At 50.0% G+C, this 20,154-nt stretch overlaps 1 pseudogene; it reads right to left on the bottom strand.

The window, feature by feature from the left end:
* Nucleotides 1–3,842: 3,842 nt before the first annotated feature.
* LOC119321545 lies at nucleotides 3,843–5,090 on the bottom strand (annotated as a pseudogene).
* Between the last annotated feature and the right edge of the window lie 15,064 nt (nucleotides 5,091–20,154).

The raw sequence follows: 20,154 nt of genomic DNA, 5'->3' as shown, positions 1-20,154 counted from the left end.
GGAATTAACACGTCAGATGTCCTTAGTATGAGGACTTAGTCGCGGGGCCAACGCATCTATGTGGTAGCTTGAGAGGGGTTGAGAGGAATCGAGAGATGCAACACAAGACAAGGGTTTAGACAGATTCGGGCCCCGGGAAACATCATCTAGTAACAACCCTACATGTTGTTTGAGGCTAGATCTCATTATCATCACGAGGGAGTCACCGTAAACCGGCTCTCCTCTAGTTGTGTCTAGCCCTGGAGATTGTTTTTTGTTTCTTGTCTCTTTTGGGGAGCCCTGCCCCTCCTTATATAAGTTAAAGGGGCGGGTTACATGTAGAGTCCATCTCGGACTAAGACTTACACTATTTTGACTTCCTTCCTAGGCTTCTTAACGTCTGCCGGTTTAACATTGTCTGCCGGTTTAACATTGTCTACCGGTTTAACATTATCTATCGGTTTAACATTGTCTGCCGGGTTATGATTGACTCAACACCTGCTGGTGCTACCATCTGTCTTAACTCTGCCGGTTTAACACTCGCCGGTTTACCGTCTTTCTTAGCCATCTCTCTTAACTGTCTGCCGGTTTAACACTCGCCGGTTTACCGTCTGTCTTAGCCATCTGTCTTAACTGTCTGCCGGTTTAACACTCACCGGTTTTCCAAGTCCCGGCCGGAGTAGTCCACTCTGGTCGGGTCATACCGCGGGGTATATCCCCGACATTAGCCCCCAGTTTAATTTGGATTTATCCATGTTAAACTGACTCTGATCATCCTTAAGTCCTTGTCACTTCCTTCTTCTAGAAAATCCGGTTTAATATGCCATCTTCATAATCAACTTGCTGACATTGGTTTCTCATAGAAAATATATTGTGAAGAATAACTCCTTTGATTCATGCTCCCAATGCTTAAAAACAATATTGGTCCTTGAAATACTCATCTGATCTTCAACCGGTTTAAGGACGTAGAACTTGCCGGTTTATCATTGCCAAGATAACCGGTTTATAAATATTGATAGCACCGGGTCATACTTGTAGTTAACATCTAGCTTGAAAATATACCTCTTATATGCCTATCACTTGTATCCCCCATGTCTTAAGAAGGTAGCATATCAACAGCTTAAGACTTGCTTTAATATAAATATCACAATCTTGAAGAAATCCAGGTTGTTCATCTCAATCACTAGTCAGAATTGATTATTCCACATATGTAGCCCCCAAGTGTCGGGTTGTCATGCTTGCAGCAACATGGGACTTGTAATTGCCTGATGCTCATAAAAACTTCAACCAGTGTAGCCCCCAAGGGCCGGGTCATTATGCAATAATGAGCAGGGACTTTGTAAATATAATCTTGTACACTTTGAACAGCAACGTGTAGCCCCCAAGGGCCGGCTCAGTAAGATAACATTGAGCTGGGACTTTGATATGTATTTCAATGAAAATAACATCATATGATGTAACCCCCATCATGGGGCTTGAATTCACGTCCACAAGGTTAAGAGCCTTTGTGCTTGATCAACTGAGGAGTGGACCCTTCAATGTAATGGATAAAAAGCTTTGTACCTTAAATTGTTGACAGAGACAATTGGTAGCCCCCAAGGGCCGCCTCATTCTAATGTAATGAGTCGGGTCTTCAATAAGGTGAGGAAAAAATGACTTTGCATTAGCCCCCAAGTGTCATGGTGCATGCTTGCAGTGACATGAGACTTGCATATTTGAATAATGTAGCCCCCAAGTGTCGGGTTGTAAGCCTGTAGCGACTCGGGACTGTTCCTGAAATTGTAGAATAAATCATACCCATTGATAAAATAATATCCAGTGCGCTGAAGCGACTTTGAAAACCTCAATCATAATATTGGTTATTGATTACCATAATATAAATCCAGCCATGTTGGCTACTTGAATAATATACCCAATGATTTATAAGCGCATAATTCCAATGGTGCAATCCAAATATATACTGGCGACTTATAGTTCAAAGCCATGCTAGGTCAATAAACACCGGATTATAAGTGATTATGTACTGACAACTTGTAGTTGAAAGTCGAGCCGGGTTAATGAACACCAGGCTAATTTGATGACTGATAGTCATGCCGGGTCAATAGACGCCGGTTCAACATAAAATTTCACAAAAGAGAAAAATCTTGACAAAGGCAAATAAAATCGTGTAGTCGAGGCTTTTCAAGGGCTGCCAGGCCCAAATTCGAGGCTTTTCATGGGCTGCCAGGCTGCTGAGTTAAACCATTTGACAAAGCCTTTTAAGATGGACCTCCAACTAACCAATTGTCGTTTTAACTTTGACAAGTTCAGGGTCTGTATAAGATTGACTTGTCAAACGTTCGGCGGGTCATGCCAGTATTACCTGGATAGGAGTAGCTTACTTGATGAAGGCAGGTTAACCCGGGGTTTTAGGTGAATACACCAGGCTTCCAAGGCGTGCTTGATAGCATATTACAAGGGTCCTTTCAAACTCTTTGTTGCAGTGCACAAAGAGCCCCCAAGTAACTTTGTGAGCTGTGCTCAATGGGTGCCTATGTTTGAGCTGTGCATAGCAACAAGACTCTCTTTGGCCCCTTGGGTGTGAAGCTCCCAAGCTTTGTTATGCGTGATAGCCGGAATAATGGACATAACTCCACTTTGTCAGCTGAAGCCCCCATGTAACCAATAATATGATAAGCCAATAAGGCGGGATACCCATGTTTATGCCGTGCATCATGGCAACAGGTCCTCTTCGGCAACATTTAACTTTTTGCAAGAGATAAATTCTTCTTGTACCGGGATTTTGAACCGGATATTGATAGCTTCAAAGCTTTATAGGAGACATCTTTCCATTGAACCGGATTTTAAACCGGAATCTTCATTTTCAGCCGGAAATTTTCTGACGGCCTTTAAACTCGAACTTGCGAGAAGTTAATTCCTTTTTGAACCGGAAATTCTTAAACCGGATTTGAGAGCTTCAGTGAGACTGACTTCCTTTGAACCAGATTGTAAACCGGAATCATCATTGTGAGCCAGAATATTTCTGACGGCCTTTTATTTTCATCAATATAGCAGTAGCCTCCGGGACCGGGTTATTTTTTCCTCCATTGTCCTGGGGTTCTTAAATTTGCTGAAACTGGCAAGATTTGCTGAGTCATGTCATCGTAGCCCCCGAGTCTTAAGACGACTCGGGGAGTTGGCTTGAGATTCTTCATACTTGGCCGTGATGTAAACCGGCATATAGCTGAACAGCAGAACACTGTCATATGTTGAAGTTGGAAGCAAGGTGGCGAGTTACTGATTTTCGCAACACTCATTGTATATCCTTGGCGTTTGATAACGCGATGTGGATCCATGAAAACTTGAGGTCGACTGTGGCGGGTTGTGAATGGCCCCATATGATTTGCGTCAGTAATCTGGCCAGCGGTGTTGCAAACCGGTGCGGACGGGCGAGTTAACCACGTCATTTTGATGTAGTGAACAATTGTCCTGCATCAACAATATTGCAGACCAAGACAAAGATAAACTGCTCTTTGACAATAAATAATATGTACCAATAAAAATATATTTTATACGGATATCACCTGATGCGCCAGGCCGGAAATAATCCGCCATGAAATTGATGATCGCTAGGTGAAGTTGAAGTCACTCATGGGTGAACCGGCCGCGGCGTGGTAAACCGGTGCAGACGGGTGAGTTGGCCGCGACGTTTGTAAGCCAGCGCGGACCGCGAGTCGGCCACGGCGTTGTAAGCCGGCGCGGACACGTGAATCGGCTGCGAGAGGCGGACGGGCGAGTCGTCCGCGGCATTTTATAAGCCGGCTGACACGTTGATGTAGACCAGACCGCAGGGGCGACGGCTTGGTGCATGACTCCATTAAAGCTCAGTAGTCGCAGAACAAGCTTAAAAGCACCCAAACCTGCGGCCTCCCGAAACCAACCCCTGGTTCACCTGGATACTATACAGGGAAGCATTTACAGGTCCCGTCGATAAGAGAATACTCGCTCCATGCCCCACTCCATGGCAATGATCCATACACACAGTCGGCACGGATCCCTGGAACATCTGGACCAAGGCACGCGATGAAATCGTCGTAGCCAATAAACAACGTCGGCCCACCTAGGCTCGTTGTCATCACCCACTTCCCCACATTGAAATCCCATCGGAAAATCTTGTATTCCGGATCGATGCGCCCCACCTTGCAGATAAGCAGGGGCTCGCCACCGCACTCCCCCAGCAATGATCCGCCTACGGCCTCCTTCAGAGTCTCGTCAAGGTCCTCGTCGAATTCACCCCCAAGCATCTAGAGATCCATTGTGTTTTCCTTGGGGAGCAAAGCCATCACAAGCCCGCAGGAGGGGAGGAGCCTGTAGAGGGCGCCGTTGACGATGCACCAGTCCTGGATCTCAAAGTCGCCGCCATAGGACGCGACGACCGAGTGGGCGTACCAGAGGCTGCAGTACTGGATCTCTGTGCGGCCCTTCACCGGGGCGAAGACGTAGCCGCCGCTGAGGATGACGCGGCTGTACTCCAGCGGGGGCCTGGGGAGGCGGGCCTGCACGCCGGAGAGGAGATCGGTGACGAGGATCTCGCCGGTGGCGCCGTCGACGGCAGCGACGCGGGCGCCGTCTGAGGTGAGGACCCCGCCGGTCCTGGCAAAGGGGAGGCGGGCGCGGAAGCGGAAGAGGCGGCAGTCGGGGACGTGGAAGAGGGCGAGCGAGAAGGCGGCGCAGCCGGGCTCGAGGACCTTGAAGAGGGACAGCGAGGGGTCGGCGGTGTGGGGCACGAGGAGGTGCGGCGGCTAGAGCACGAGCAGGTACCGACACGTGGGTAGGACGGCGCGGTAGGCGCGGCAACCGGCGCAGAGAGCGAAGAAGTCGTGCAGGCTCATTAGGTGCTTCACGATGTCCGGGACCAGCTCCGCGGGGATGTACGGCCCGCCGCCGTCTGCGCCGCCATTGACAGGGGCGTTGGCGGGCAGATCTAGGCCACCGTCGCAGCTTGAAGGCGAGGCTGTGGCGGAGTCGACTTGGCGGCTTTCCACAATGGCGTAAAGCGGAGGTGGTCGGCGGTTTGAGCTGGGCAGACTAGCTTGACCACGGCAGCGGCGAAGGGGGCCGCCCCGAGGCATCGGACCGCCTCGTGGAGGCACTTTGACGGTGGGGCAACGGAGGCCGGCAGGCGCGCTTGGAACTGGCGCTCATCCGGCGAGGCGGATCAATAGGCGCGACAGAAGGGAAGGCTCAGCCGAGCCTGCAGCTACTACGGCAGAGGCGAGACAGCTCTGGGTGTAGGCGGCTCGGCGGCGACCGTTGCTGCAACGTTATGGCCGGGTCATCTTGACCTGGCGGCGGTTCAACACCGGGACATCAGCAAGGCGGAGTGGTAGCTCTCGGAAGCTCCAGTTTGCAGGTAACCACAGTGGTTTAAGGCTACTTTGGTTTGCTGGAACGAGGATGTGGCAGCTCAGTGCGGCTTGGCGTGTCGAGCGGCCCGGGGTGAGGTGCGTCGTGGTTGTCTGGAATTAGTCGGCGAGGACGGTGGTAATCGGGTCAATTCGACCAGAGTCAGGCCAATCGTTTCAGCGAGGTGAGGCGAGTCCGGGGTCGCGGTGGATGAGGCCTGCGGCTGCGAGTCCGGGTCGCTGTCATCTCTGTTTCCGGGTCGTAGGAGCCTTGAAAAAACTTACATCTGAGTCTTTGTCGTAATCTTCCTTTCTCCTCTTTATGTGTCGGCGTGTCTCGATGTGGAAGTAACCATAGAAAAGTTGACCAACGATTTCAAGATTTGACCCTTTACGACTGCTGATGTTGACATAATAGCAATCAAACCCGACTGCTGATTTCTTGGCGACTTACGACATAAACATATCGCCACCTAATTTACTTGAACTTTTTGAATCTCACAGATTATAATTATGGACTGATGAACTCGACGCCGATGCGTATCCTTCCGAATCGGCTCTTCATCCGGAAATTGCAAACTTCTCGATCCCTAGGAGAGATCCCTTCAAGAACTCAACACCATCATGCGCGTGCCCCATGGTGGGCGCCAACTATCGTGGAATTAAGACGTCAGATGTCCTTAGTATGAGGACTTAGTCGCGAGGCCAATGCATCTATGTGGTAGCTTGAGAGGGGTTGAGCGGAATCGAGAGACGCAACACAAGACAAGGGTTTAGACAGCTTCAGGCCCCGGGAAACATCATCCAGTAACAACCCTACATGTTGTTTGAGGCTAGATCTCATTATCATCATGAGGGAGTCGCCGTAAACCGGCTCTCCTCTAGTTGTATCTAGCCCTAGAGATTGTTTTCTGTTTCTTGTCTCTTTTGGGGAGCCCTGCCCCTCCTTATATAAGTTAGAGGGGTGGGTTACATGTAGAGTCCATCTCGGACTAAGACTTACACTATTTTGACTTCCCTTCCTGGGCTTCTTAACGTCTGCCGGTTTAACATTGTCTGCCGGTTATGATTGACTCAACACCTGCCGGTGCTACCATCTGTCTTCACTCTGCCGGTTGAACACTCGCCGGTTTACCGTCTGTTTTAGCCATCTATCTCAACTGTCTGCCGGTTTAACACTCGCCGGTTTACCGTTTGTCTTAGCCATCTGTCTTAACTGTCTGCCGGTTTAACACTCGCCGGTTTACCAAGTCCCGGCCGGGTTACAACTCCGGCCGGGTCATACCGCGAGGTATATCCCCGACAGGCGGTCAACCCATTCGACGACTCCACAGTTCACGCCTCTCTGCGAACAAAAAGGAACAAAATAAACAAAGACTATTATTACAGTGTTGCACGAGTTCTGGAATATAATAAAGTTCACATATACTTGCTTCATAACCTCATTCAACTAACTATGAACCGTGTTTGTGCAATGTGGCGCGTCAATGGTTAGGTACCCACAACACTAATTATGGTACTTCGCCCACCTTGTCCGCGGATTTATTTCATAATTGTACTTAGTTTCTTTTAAGCCAGCTTGAATTAATCTGGAGCTACCTATGAAGTCAAGTTATTTAGAGATTTTTTTGAAGAATATACTAACCATTAAACAGAAGTCCCATTTGTAAACAAACATGAGAGTGTCTAGATCACTTCTTTTGTTTTTAGTGATGTAAAATAAGTAGTGACCTTTAGCCTTTTATGTAAACTAAAAGAACTACACAATGTTTTCTACAATCAACCGGAAAACACAAGAAGAAATAAGTCTTCTTTGGAAGACTACAAGTCCTATATACAAACAGTTTGATTCAATAAGAAAGTAGCTCGGATTTTCGAAAGTGACTAATTTTCACAGAACAGCCGTAGAACCTCCTCCCCGTGTCACTTCCTTCAAAAGCCACACACCTGAGAGGCTTGGTATCGTGGAGAACACTATAGAGAGGACGGTTGAGCTCTTTGCCACAGAAATCATGGTCCTGGATGGTATCAGGGTTCTCCTAAAAGGACACATGAATGTTTATAGCTCAGATCTTTTGTTTGGAAAACAAACCCCATTTCAACGCTCCTCATGTAGCAGTAAATCACCTACATAGAAATCAAAATCCAGCTCAAGGAAGTTCAAGCCTTCCTTCCTCCGCTCTTGTCCGAACTTTTGTGTCGACATGGCCCGGAGGATGTGAGCAGATGTGATGCCGTAGGTGACGTCGAATTCGAGAGGAGAGAGAGAGAGGTAGAGCGAGAGAGAGAGAGAGAGGGAAGAGATACAGTCAGAGAGCGAGAGGACTTCGACATGGTCCGGCTCGACCAAATACTCCACCTACTCGCCAGACCCACCAACCACCAGCCACCCCACCCGTCCTTTTTTTTGCGCTGGGATGGCAAGGAGCAATTTACTATTGTTAGTACTAGTTTCAGCTTTGGCGAGCGAGTACAAAAAATTACTTCCCTCTCCATAATTACTCCATAACTACATCGTTTTGTTCGTCTTCTCTCCCGAGTCACTTGCTCTTCCGCTCCCCTTCTGCTCTGGTTCCTTCCATCTTTCTTGCTTCGTCTTCCTCACTCTACAGTCCACATAGATGGATCTACGATTCGCCCACTTGCTCTGAAATACAGTAAGTTTTCTCCCCTTTGCTTAATACTTACGCGTTCCGCACTGTGTTTTTTAGATGGATTCTTGTTTTATGTTACCCTTTTATTATTAGTTTTTGTGTTAATATCTTACCTCTTTTAAGAGGTTCTATAGGGGAATAATCTTGGAGGGTAACCGTTGATTTTTTTCCAGTTAGTTCATTGCAAGCTTGTAGATTTGACGAGGTCTGTGCATGTTTTTTCATTTTTTTACAGAGACACTAATATCGAGGGATATCACCGTTGCAGCATTCGTTCCGCTCTATCTTACTCGTTGAAACAAGCGTGTATCAGTGATATATAGTCCTCTAATTCTTTGTGCCATTAGCGGAGTGTTGAAACAATTTTTTTAATAATTAATGAACCCGAGTCTTACATATTGTTACATCTCGCTGACAAAGATGGCGTGTGATGTTTGCGGGAACCTCAAATGTCCCAGTGTTGAATCTGATGTTGCCCAATCTTTGTTGATTGTCTTTGCCTCGTTCTTATGAGTCATGCCTTGTTTTTATTTTATAGGCTTTGATGTAATGTAATTAGAAGTTCAATTGTTTTGTATAGGTTTAATTAAATGTCATAGATGGTGCCTATGCCCGTGCCTGAAAGCCAGGAAATTTCAAGGAAAAAAACACTTTCATGCATTTTTTTTCTGAAAATCAGTAAAACATTTATTTACCTTTGTCTTAATTTTACTTTTATGCAGTATGTCCAATGCTACTACCGGAACCAGGTCCTTTCTTTGATCTCTTTATGGAAAGATGAAGCTTTTGAGGATGGTTTTGAAGACGAAGATTTTGACCTTGTGTTCGGCACTACTGAGGAATTGTCTTACAAGATTAAGTTTACAGATTGCAACCACATGTCTAAATTTCATGGACCTAGATGGGAAAAGTTGATACATGACTATGATCAGTTTTATGGTGATATTATAAAATTGGATTTGCAACCAGAAGATTTCTTCTTTCCGATTGACTTGATGTTGAGTGAATCTCGAGGAGGTCACAAAGTGTTTCCCAAACCTTCCGTTGGTACGTTCTGATCACTTATCAATATTTGTTCTGGTTTAACATTTATCTATTATAATTTTACTGTGGCATGCCGTTGATATCTATGTGCTTAATCTCTGTGATATAATGTATTAAATCTTTCTTTGTACTCACAATGTAGTTTAAAATTGTAATTTCCCTTTTAAAAGCCAATATTCGTTTATTTTAGTTTTAACTGCTCTATTCACTGCTTCACACATGGTGAATAATACATGGTTGTATTTACTTAGCCCTCGAAGGCTTCAGTTTATCGAAAAGGAGCTACATAGACGAGACAGTCTACATCCGGGGCATAAAACTTTCCTATATCGACATGGCTTGCATGATTAAACTAGTCCTAAATGCTAAACACATCCCTGCCATTACCTTTGTGCACCGTCTATGTTTCACCAACGTTCACACAGACCGTTTGGTACGTCGTTGTTTCTTTCTCTAAACCACAGTCAACATGCGTGTCTTCGTAATCTAATGCCAGAATAATTTGTTATTGTACAGAAAATCCCAGCTATTGTTACCAATGATCTTAGGATGAAGCTTGGATATGTGCCTCTCAAGGGCAGCATCACGCTTGTTCAAATTTTCAGCAGCATTGATTTGCCTGGCACCTACTGTATACACAAAGATGGAAGGATGGCGATCACGGGATTTCTGCTTTTGCAAATGCAGCTAGGCTAATAGTTGATTGCATTGTACTCATCAGTATTGAGTGGCACACTGTGCGCGGGGAGGACTTGCTCTCACTTGTGATCACCGGTCTTTAGACCACATAAATTTGAACTACTATGGTATTAAGTTAAGTATCGTACGTGTGTTATTTCAAACTATGAGTGCAGTTCAAATCCTCGTAATACATGCCTAATAGAACTTATCAGTTGAAATTCTTATTCAGACTATGGTACTGAAAGCAGATGCGATCCTAAACGTGGTTGTTGTCACTGTTGTTGTTGTTCTGGTTGTTCTTCTTGTTGTTGTTGTGGGTGTGTCTCTTGGTTCAACATGTTTGCTCAGAGAGGCACATGAACCTAGTGCAGGTTCAGTCCTGTGTTAAGAAGACTCATGGTCATGCCTCTATGCTTTGGTTAACTTAGCTGACTTTGTGTAGTAAGAGAGGCACAACCGTGAAGTTAGTGAAGGCACGGTCATGTAGTATAAGAGGGTTCGGCCGTCCCTCCCAGTTGTCATTATTTCAGCTGAGTCGTGTCCTCAGATAGGCACGTTGGTCGAGCAAGTGGAGGCACGGTGCCATATAAGAAAGAAGACTTGCGGTCGTGCGTCTCATGTCAAAAAGAAGAGCTGCAATCGTGCGTTCGTGTTCAGTATGTTTGTAGTGACACGCTGCTCGGAGAGGCATGTGCATGAATCAATTGGAGGCATGGAGTCCGACTTGTTGCCACTGTCCGATGTCACTATTCTCGCAGCGACATCACTTAAAATATACTACTACTTTTTTTTGATAAATGGTGTTTCGCAACACCTCCATCCTCCAAACTGTCTTTCTAGATCCACCGCACCCGTCGCTCCTAGATGGAGTCTAATGCTTCTCGTACCAAGAGGGCAAGGCTCATGCCACCGACGATGCATTCCGCTGGGTGTTTGGCGGTACCGGCGGGGACCGGTGAGGGTCCGCCCACCGGATCTGAGGAGCACGGGACAAAAACTCGTCCCGACCGCATCGGCGATCTCCCGGACGTCATCATAGGTGAGATCATCTCTCGTCTCCCCATCAGGGATAGCATCCGTACTTGCATCCTCGCTCGTCGATGGCGTCCTTTATGGCCCACCACTCCTCTGAATCTCGACTGCCGTGAGATCCCTGCCACTCGTCTTTTTAAGCCTCTAGAAACAGTTCGTATCGAGAAAATCTCCGTGGCGCCTCCTACCTGGGAGCTCGCCCGTGAAAGGCACTTCGGAACTCGGTGCCCTCGCAAATCTGGCACTAACGATACGACCCTTCCGGAAGCCATCCTCTCCGCCCATGGGGGCGCAGTTCACCGTCTCTGCATACCAGCATGCTACCTCTAGTCCAGACCCTCGGCCGTCGACGCCTAGCTGAAATCATACAAACTGAACAATCTCTAGGTGCTCGAGTTCTATTACACGTTCCCAGATTTCGTGAGAGAGTGTGTCATACGACCATTCACACAACCATCATCCGCGCCTTTTGCACCGGCGTCCTTCTCTCGCTTTGCATCCTCCCTACACACTGCCATCTTTGCTCTTTGCCAAATACTAGATAGTTACGTTAAGGCTCTTAAACTACCACTGCTCAAGAGACTTTCACTTGTGGACGTTGGTATATCAGACATCTCGCTTGAAAGCATAATCCACTCTAGTCGCCCCGCACTCCGGTGCCTTCTGCTTACTTGGAATATGGAAAGCCATTGCATACGAATAAACTCACGTAACCTTGTAAGCATTGGAATTCACTGTGGACATGGCGAACTTGTTATAGAGGATGCCCCGTCACTTCAGCAATTGCTTAACGATATTATCAGCAGCAACTTGCAGATAACTGTCATGTCTGCACCTAAACTGGAGATTGTGGGCAAATTCCATGATTTTTTCTCTGAATCCAAGGTCACACGTAACCCTACAATTATCCAGGTACCTAGTTTTCAGCTGCATTTGTCCGAGTAAACAAATTTCATGTAATAGAACCTTTTGTTCAATTTTTAAAATCGTTGTGCATGCACCATACAGGGTTTGCCGGCAGTTAGCCTGTCAACAGTGCTTCAAACGGTCAAGACTTTGCTCGTCAAGGTGTGTTTTGAAGTGGACGTGGCCGTTTCCCTGATGCAATGCTTTCAAAGCCTTGAGAACTTGTTTATCGAGGTGATGATTCTCGCAAACATTGAAAACCCATAACATGCATATTGTACTACTTCTATTGTATGTCTTAAAAAGCTTGTCTTACATTCGTCTGTAAATTGATACACCCGTGGCTAGACATGTTTTAGTATTACATACACCCATATGTACAAAAAAAACCAATAAATACTTTACACTGGATGCTCTTTCGATAGAATCTCTGTTTTTAGAGCTTAAGTATTTTCATTCTTCATGTACATCTAGGGAGGACTCTATTGCGGAGAAACAAATACATGGCGTCGTAAGCACCAATCGTTTGTCAAACGAGATGACTTTCGTTTGAAGACAGTAACGCTGGATGACTATGAACCCTGCTTGGTAAACATTGAATTTATGAGATCCTTTGTTCTGAGTGCAAGCAAGCTTGAGACCATGAGGCTTAACTACCATTTCGACCAAGACTTCACAGAAGAATTTTACGAAAAGCATCAAAAGGATCTTATGTGGCACAAAAAGGCTTCTGAACATGCTCGCCTTATATTGTCAGGAGCATGCAAGCACCGGTTCTTTTATTTAAAACTCACGTGTGTTGAATACCTGGATTTGACGGACCCATTCAGCTGTGACTGCTGAACACAAAGCTGGAGTAAGTTGTTCAAGGTTGCAGGTTTACATGTTGTTGCACCCTTTTGAACGTGCATTCTGTCTAAACACGAACAGACAACCCTTGTAGTATTTACCATCTGTAAGCTTGCCATAACAATCCTTGACCAGAAAGTGTTGTGACTGTGCAAATGAAAGTGTTGTGACTGTGCAAACTTCCGTGCCTTCAAGCACATTGAATGTTTTAGCGAAAAGATTCTGAGTATTTTACCGGCACGACACTGACACTTTGTTAGTACAGTACCATGTTCCCACTGATAATGAACTCGTCGGTAGGAACCTTTCCAATACCGAAGCAAGTCCGTGATTCGTAGGCCAATAAAACCATGTGTCTCTTGACATGGCTGCTGTTCTTCGTCTTGAGTTCAGACTTCCTCTAGAAACTTCACAATCGTGATTTTCTAACTGAGTACCAAGAAGGTGGGTACACGTACATGTAGAGGCCTTACTTCAGCGCCTTCTGCGCACACTTTTCTGCACCCAGAGAACGTTTATGCTGAGCAAGGCCTGGAGAAACACCACGCCCGTGCGTGTAGTGGCTCCCCAATAGTGCCTCTGGTGCCCGCCTGCATCTACGTGCCTCACGTTGCATAAGCCGTGACTGTTCGGTCCACACTCGTGCCGAAGAGGCTTCATTACTGTGCCTCCGGTGTTTCAATATACGTGCCTCACATGACACTTGCCATGACCGTTGTGGTTGCAGAGAATGCACGCCCGTGCCTACGGAGCCGAGTATTCGGATCCATGCCTCTGCCACTGTCATTTTGTGCATTCAGAGGGTTGACAATCGTACGTGCCTGTAGAGGCTAGACTTCGGTGCCTCCGGAGCCTACACCCTTGTGCCTCACGTGCCACGAGCAGTGGCTTTTACGTTCCCCTAGAGACACAAGGGACGTGGATCCACAGACTCAACATCTGTGTCTCTTCAACTGAGATTTCGCAGCCATGCCTCTGCCACCACACTTTTGTGCATCTAGGGAGTGATACCTATGACTGTAGAGGCTTTAATGGGGTCGGTGCTTGCAGATACTGCAATTAGGTGCCTCCAGCGCCTACACGCACGTGCCTCACATGACACTTGCCACCGTGTCGTGGCTCTTTAACTGAGTATGCCGTCCCATAGAAGGTTACTGACTTTGGTGCCTTCTGTGCACACTTTTCTGCACCCAGAGAGGGTTTATGCTGAGCCTGGTCTGGAGAAACGCCACGTCCGTGCGTGTAGTGCACTACAAAAAAAATACACTTCCATGGTGATACGTGTTTGTCACAGTAGGTCGCATTTTTTGTCATGCATGTACATCCATGACAAATTTATGACAGAATCAAGATAGTCATACCTGTGCTGTCGTAGAAATGTTCCATGACATTACCAAAATTATCATCACGGAAGTGTCCACTTCCATGACGATAAATCACGCGTCACAGAAGTGCTTTCATCAAGGGTGACCGACACGTGGCATCCACCGTAACGGAATGCCGTTAAGCTATTGGGTCTGGTTTTGGATCCGATAACCCGTTAACAGCCTCGACCAATGGGGATTTTCCATGTGTAAAATCATCATTGGTTGGAGGAAACACGTGTCGGCTCACTGTTGGGACAGATGTCATCCACTCATTGGACGGAAGACGCCTATGGTACGTCGACACGTGGCACGGCCCAATAGAGGCCCATTCCTGTGAAAAGGCCGGCCCAGTAAAAATTAGCAGGCCAGCCCATATAAGGCCTACTTGTGTTAGGTCCATTTAAGCCCACGGCCCATACGAGATGAGCCAATTCGGCCCGTCAACGGCCCGCTAAAGATTTGACACCATTGCAACCCATCGTTAGTTCGAGCCCGTTAACAGCCCGCTATATATCTGGGCTCAATATCGGCCCGATGAGATTTCGGCCTGTTAACGGCCCATTTAATGGATGGGCCAATTTTCAAGATGTACATCTTTCGGCCTTTTAGCGACCCATTTAAATGTTGGGCTAGTTTCCGGCCCGGTGTGTCTTTCAGCCTGTTGACGGCTGAGGGAGTCCTGGATTAGGGGCTGTCCGGATGACCGGACTATAACCATTGCCCGGACTCCTGGACTATGAAGATACAAGATTGAAGACTTCGTCCCGTGTCCGGATGGGACTTTCCTTGGCGTGGAAGGCAAGCTTGGCGATACGGATATGTAGATCTCTTCCCATTGTAACCGACTCTGTGTAACCCTAGCCCTCACCGGTGTCTATATAAACCGGAGGGTTTTAGTCCGTAGGACGAACAATAATCATACCATAGGCTAGCTTCTAGGGTTTAGCCTCTCTGATCTCATGGTAGATCTACTCTTGTACTACCCATATCATTAATATTAATCAAGCAGGAGTAGGGTTTTACCTCCATCGAGAGGGCCCGAACCTGGGTAAAAACATTGTGTCCCATGTCTCTTGTTACCATCCGCCTAGACGCACAGTTCGGGACCCCCTACCCGAGATCCGCCAGTTTTGACACCGACATTGGTGCTTTCATTGAGAGTTCCTTTGGGTCGTCATCTTTAGGCCCGATGGCTCCTCCTATCATCAACAACGATGCGGTCCAGGGCACGACTTTTCTCCCCGGACAGATCTTCGTATTCGGCGGCTTTGCACTGCGGGCCAATTCGCTTGGCCATCTGGAGCAGATCGAAATGTACGCCCCTGGCCATCAGGTCAGATTTGGAAGCTTGAACTACACGGCTGACGTCCACGGAGACTTGATCTTCGACGGGTTCGAGCCACAGCCGAGCGCGCTGCACTGTCACGATGGGCATGATCTAGCTCTGCCGCCAAACAGTGCCCAGGAGGCCGCACCAGTGTCCGCTCCGACCCTTAGCTGAGAGCCGACTGCGCCAATCGAGGACAGGTGGTTGGACACCGCCTCGGGGGCTGCAATCTCTACGGCGATCGAGCCGAACACCAGCCTTGTCCTCTGCGAAGCCCGTGACTCCAAGGTGCCGGACTCCTCCCCGGACTCCGAACCTTCTGCGCCCCTGCCGATCGAATCCGATTGGGCGCCAATAATGGAGTTCGCCGCTACGGACACCTCTCAACACTCGCCCTTCGGCGACATTCTGAATTCACTAAAGTCTCTCTCTTTATCAGGAGAGCCCTGGCCGGACTATGGTCAGCAAGGATGGGATGCGGATGATGAAGAAATTCAAAGCCCACCCACCACCCACTTCGTAGCCTGTCGGTGTACAAAAAGAGGGGTACACTTTTTGTACCCCTATAACTGTGCACGGGCAGTCCGAGCCACGGACGCCACCGCATCGAGCAAGGCAGGGGAGGTGAGCCAAGTTAAGGCCGAAGCTCGAAAGAAGCAGAACGACGCCAAGACTAAGACCACAAAGAGCGAAGGGGACGAAGCGGACTCCCCCGGCAAGATCCTTGCCGGGGGGCGGTTTTAGCAAATCCGGCAAGACCCTTGCCGTGGCAGCTCGCCCCATACCTACGGAGCAAATCACCCTTGAGTTCACTGCCCCAGTGGGGCAAGGATTCGGGAGACATCCCCGTGGTGGCATGCAGATCTTTGTGAAGACATTCAAGATCAGATACACACTATAGAAGATGACGACCCTTGGCGGGATCCCAGCCAAGGGGGACCACAAGGCCCCCGGCAAGAGCCTTGTCAGGGATAGCAGCGGGCGCCACGGCAAGACCCTTGCCGGGGCTACGAAGAGGCCCTTGCCAAGGACACCCGTAGGGCCACCATCAGTCCCACGCCAATTCCAACCTCTACCACCATTCGCATGCAGCCGCCGACCCAACCAGTTCAGAAGGCACGTGCATGGCGGCAAGCGGATCTTCGTGGAGACCCACCGCTGCGCCACCTCAGCTACCTGCCTGCCTACATGGCGCCACAGGCACCACTGGCCAGGGCGCGTGTCGACACGAAAGGGATCGGCGACGAACAAGACTGGGCTCTTCCCCGCCCCTGATAAAGCAAGGACACCTAAGCACGACGCATTAAATGCGCCTTGTCATGTAATGCGAGGGATAAACACGTATCACTGTGCCCTTTCCACCTCTTGTGTGCCACTGTGGCAACCCCTTTTCTCTATAAAAGGAGGCCCAAGGCGACCAGGAGGAGGATTCGGCTTTTTGGAGCTCCTCACACCCCATTACTAGCTCAAGAACACAGATAAACAAATCATCAAGGCAGGAATAGGGTTTTACGCATCCTCGCGGCCCGAACCTGGATGAAGAACCCGTGTGCTATCTGTTTGATCCGCCCTTCTAGCAACCCCGCGCCCCGCAACCGTAGTAGGGACTCTCATGATCCCATAGGTGTCGTCCTCGCACCGACATCTTTGGCGCGCCAGGTAGGGGGCACAGTTGTGAGAATCGGCTCTAGCAGTTAGTTCGATGCTTCTTCATCGTCATGGCGCCCAAGAAGAAGATGACGGTGGCGGTTGGCCCGTCGGGAGCCAGACATTCCATCCCGACGCGGGCGAGCAGCGGACCGGTCACGAAAAGGACCCGGGGAGCCGTTCGCGAACACCAACACCGTCCCAGCAGCCGAAGTTTGGGAGGCGGCGATATTCGTGCGCCTGGTAACGGGCCGCATGCCGCCAAATCTAAAGAAGGAGCCAGGCCCTCCGCGGGTGGCACGGGGCCTTCTGGGATCGCTGCCACCCCGCCCGAAGCCGACGTGAGGGCTTCCAAGACTCCCACGCTGACACCGACGGTGCACTCCTCTCAAGCGGCGCGCGACGAACGGCGTAATCACGCCGAGGACCCCGGGCATCACCGCGGAAAGAGCCCTGAGCGCCGTTCCCGGGATTTAGAAGACCTGCCCGCCCGCCGAGGCGCTGGTGAAGATGGCGTGCGATCGCGGGGTCGTGATGGAACTCCTTCTGACATGGTCAGAAGTCGAAGCGCGTCACGATCCGTGCAGGTTTCGCTGCCACCAACGCCAGCAGAAGCCCTGGCGCGCACGCAGTTGCTCCTCAATTTCCCTCCCACTATGGGAAAACTCGACGAATGGAGAGCCACTGTCCGAAGCCTTGTTGCGATGGCTAGCAAAGACGAACCGAGTCCGGTGGAGCCCCCATGTCGACGCTCCGACGGAGTCCCACGCACCAGTGGCAGGAGAGCCGGCGGTGCCGCGACCACGATGCACTCGCCTCCTCCACGCCCGGTACCACGGACGCCAGCCCGTCGCGACGTCATGGGCGACGAGATTTCCGTAGCATCGTCCGACCCACGGGCCCACTGTGACCAGCGCCAAGTTCTTCGGGAACGACAACATGAAGACGCTCGAACCACTATCGAGCACCGGCGCGGAGCGCACCACCAATCAGATAGGCGAGCAGGGCCTGCTGTGAGCCACCCAGCACCGGGGAGCCCTGGAGGCCTACCTTACGAGGTAGGCTGTCCGGCTTTTACCCGTGAGCTGCGGCAGTTCCAGTGGTCCACTCACCGCACCTTCAAACCCGACGTGGGCGAAAAATATAGTGGCAAGACCCATCAGTCCGAGTTCCTCAGCGTCTACACCATCGCGATGCAAGCTGCCGTAGCCCTCGACGATAAGGTGCTTGCGAATTACTTTCCGTTGGCTCTTAAACCCAACACCATGTCATGGTTGATGCACTTGCCGGTAGACTCTATTTCCTCCTGGTCAGACTTGTGCCATGAGTTCGTTGGCGCCTTTACTAGAGGCCACCAAGCCCATGGCCAAGCAAGCGACCTGCACGTCATTCCCCAGAAGGGAGGCGAGAGTCTCCGCAAGTATATTCAGAGGTTCAGCCGGGTACAGTACAATATCCCTAACGTTCACCCTGCCGCCATCATCAGCGCGTTCCACCAGAACGTGCGTAACCGCAAGATGCGCGAAGAGCTGGCAATGAACAAGGTGAGAGATGTAGCAGAACTCTATGTTCTTGCTGACAAATGTGCCCGAGCCGAAGAGGGGAGGAAGTACCCTGGCGAAGATGCCGGTGTGGAAACCGACTCCTCAGATGAGGATAATGCCACCCCGGCGAAGAAAGGCCGGCACCGCAATAGGAAGCGCAAAGGAAAAGCCGTGCTTGCCGTCGAGGGATCCGAAGACGCCGGCTCCACCAAGAAAACCAAGGCAGATGACCCCGGCAAGGAGGTTGTCGGGTGTGTCGCCTGCCAGGCCTTGCGGCTGCCGAGAAGCCGGGAAACTCCGACAAGCGATACTGCAAGATCCATCGCACCAAGGGCCATGCTCTCCAGGACTGCCAATAGGTTGAGCTCCTCGCTGAGAAGCAGAGGGCTGAGTATGAAAGGCGGGACAAGGAGAAAGGCCCAGACGGTGCTGAGGGGTCCGACAAGAAGCGTGACGGCCAGGCGGGCCATTGCGGCAAGGATAAGCAACAGGAGAGGCCCGCCCGGGGCCGTGACAAAAAGCCAGAAGATGACGATCACGACGAGGATGACGAGTCCGGCGACCAAGAGTTTCAGAAAGCTACAGAGGCCATGTGCATCGACGGCGGCGCCTCGCTGCACACTTCTCACCGCCGGCTCAAACAGTGGGCGCGAGAGATTATAGCGGCAGAGCCGTTGTTTGATGCCCAAAGGCCGCTGAAGTGGTCCAGCACACCTATCATTTTCGACACTGAGGACCACCCTGATCACACTACTGCGGTTGGGTGCTTGCCATTGTTGGTTTCACCAACAATACGTAACCTCAAGGTGACGAAGATGCTAGTCGATGGCGGGGCCGGTCTGAACTTGATCTCGCCTGCCGTGATCGAGAAACTGCAGATTCCTGATGGAGACCTCGAAGAGACGGGCACGTTTCAGGGGGCCAACCCAGGAAGAAGCCAACCAAAGGGAAAGGTCACGCTGCCCGTGACTTTTGGAAGCAACCTGAACTTCAGGACGAAGAGGATCGTGTTCGATGTTGCCAAGATCCCCTTGCCCTAGAATGGGATCCTTGGCCGCCCAGCGCTGGCCAAGTTCATGGCTACGTCACACTACGCCTACAACACCCTGAAGATGCCAGGACCTATGACGATCATCACCATCCCCTCCGAGAGGAAAGATGCGCTGGTTTGCGCTGACCAACTATACCAGCAAGCAGTTGCAGCAGCTGCCGCCGCTAGGGCACTTGCTCCTGCCGCTGGGACCCCAGGAGGGAAGAAGAAGAAGAAGACCGGTGAGACCTCGGACACCCAATCCGGAAAGCGCACCTCTTCGGAGTGTAGCGCTGCCGTCGAGGACGTGCCAGAGAGCTCCACCGGCGGGAACAAGAAGCCCAGGGCCGTACCGCCGGGAACCAAGAAGGTCTCTGTCTATGAGGACGGCACGGGGGGAGCTTTTACCATAAGCTCCACCCTTGACGACAAATAGGAAGACGCGCTCGTCACCTTCCTGCGGGTGAATGTCGATGTGTTTGCATGGCAAGCTTCCGACATCCCCGGTGTTCCCAGGAAGGTGATTGAGCACCACCTTGCTGTCTGCCCTCACGTGCGGCCCGTCAAGCAGAAGGCCAGAAAGCAAGCTTTGGAACGACAAGAATTCATTACTGAAGAGATCCGGAAACTGGAAGCAGCGGGTTTGGTAAGAGGAGTGCTCCATCCAACGTGGTTGGCCAATCCGGTCGTGGTGCGCAAGGCAAATGGGA

Source organism: Triticum dicoccoides, chromosome 6B, assembly GCF_002162155.2.
Source record: "Triticum dicoccoides isolate Atlit2015 ecotype Zavitan chromosome 6B, WEW_v2.0, whole genome shotgun sequence".
NCBI lineage: Eukaryota > Viridiplantae > Streptophyta > Magnoliopsida > Poales > Poaceae > Triticum > Triticum dicoccoides.
The sequence above is the reverse complement of the archived record's forward strand: the minus strand, read 5'-3'. Positions and strand labels throughout refer to the sequence as shown.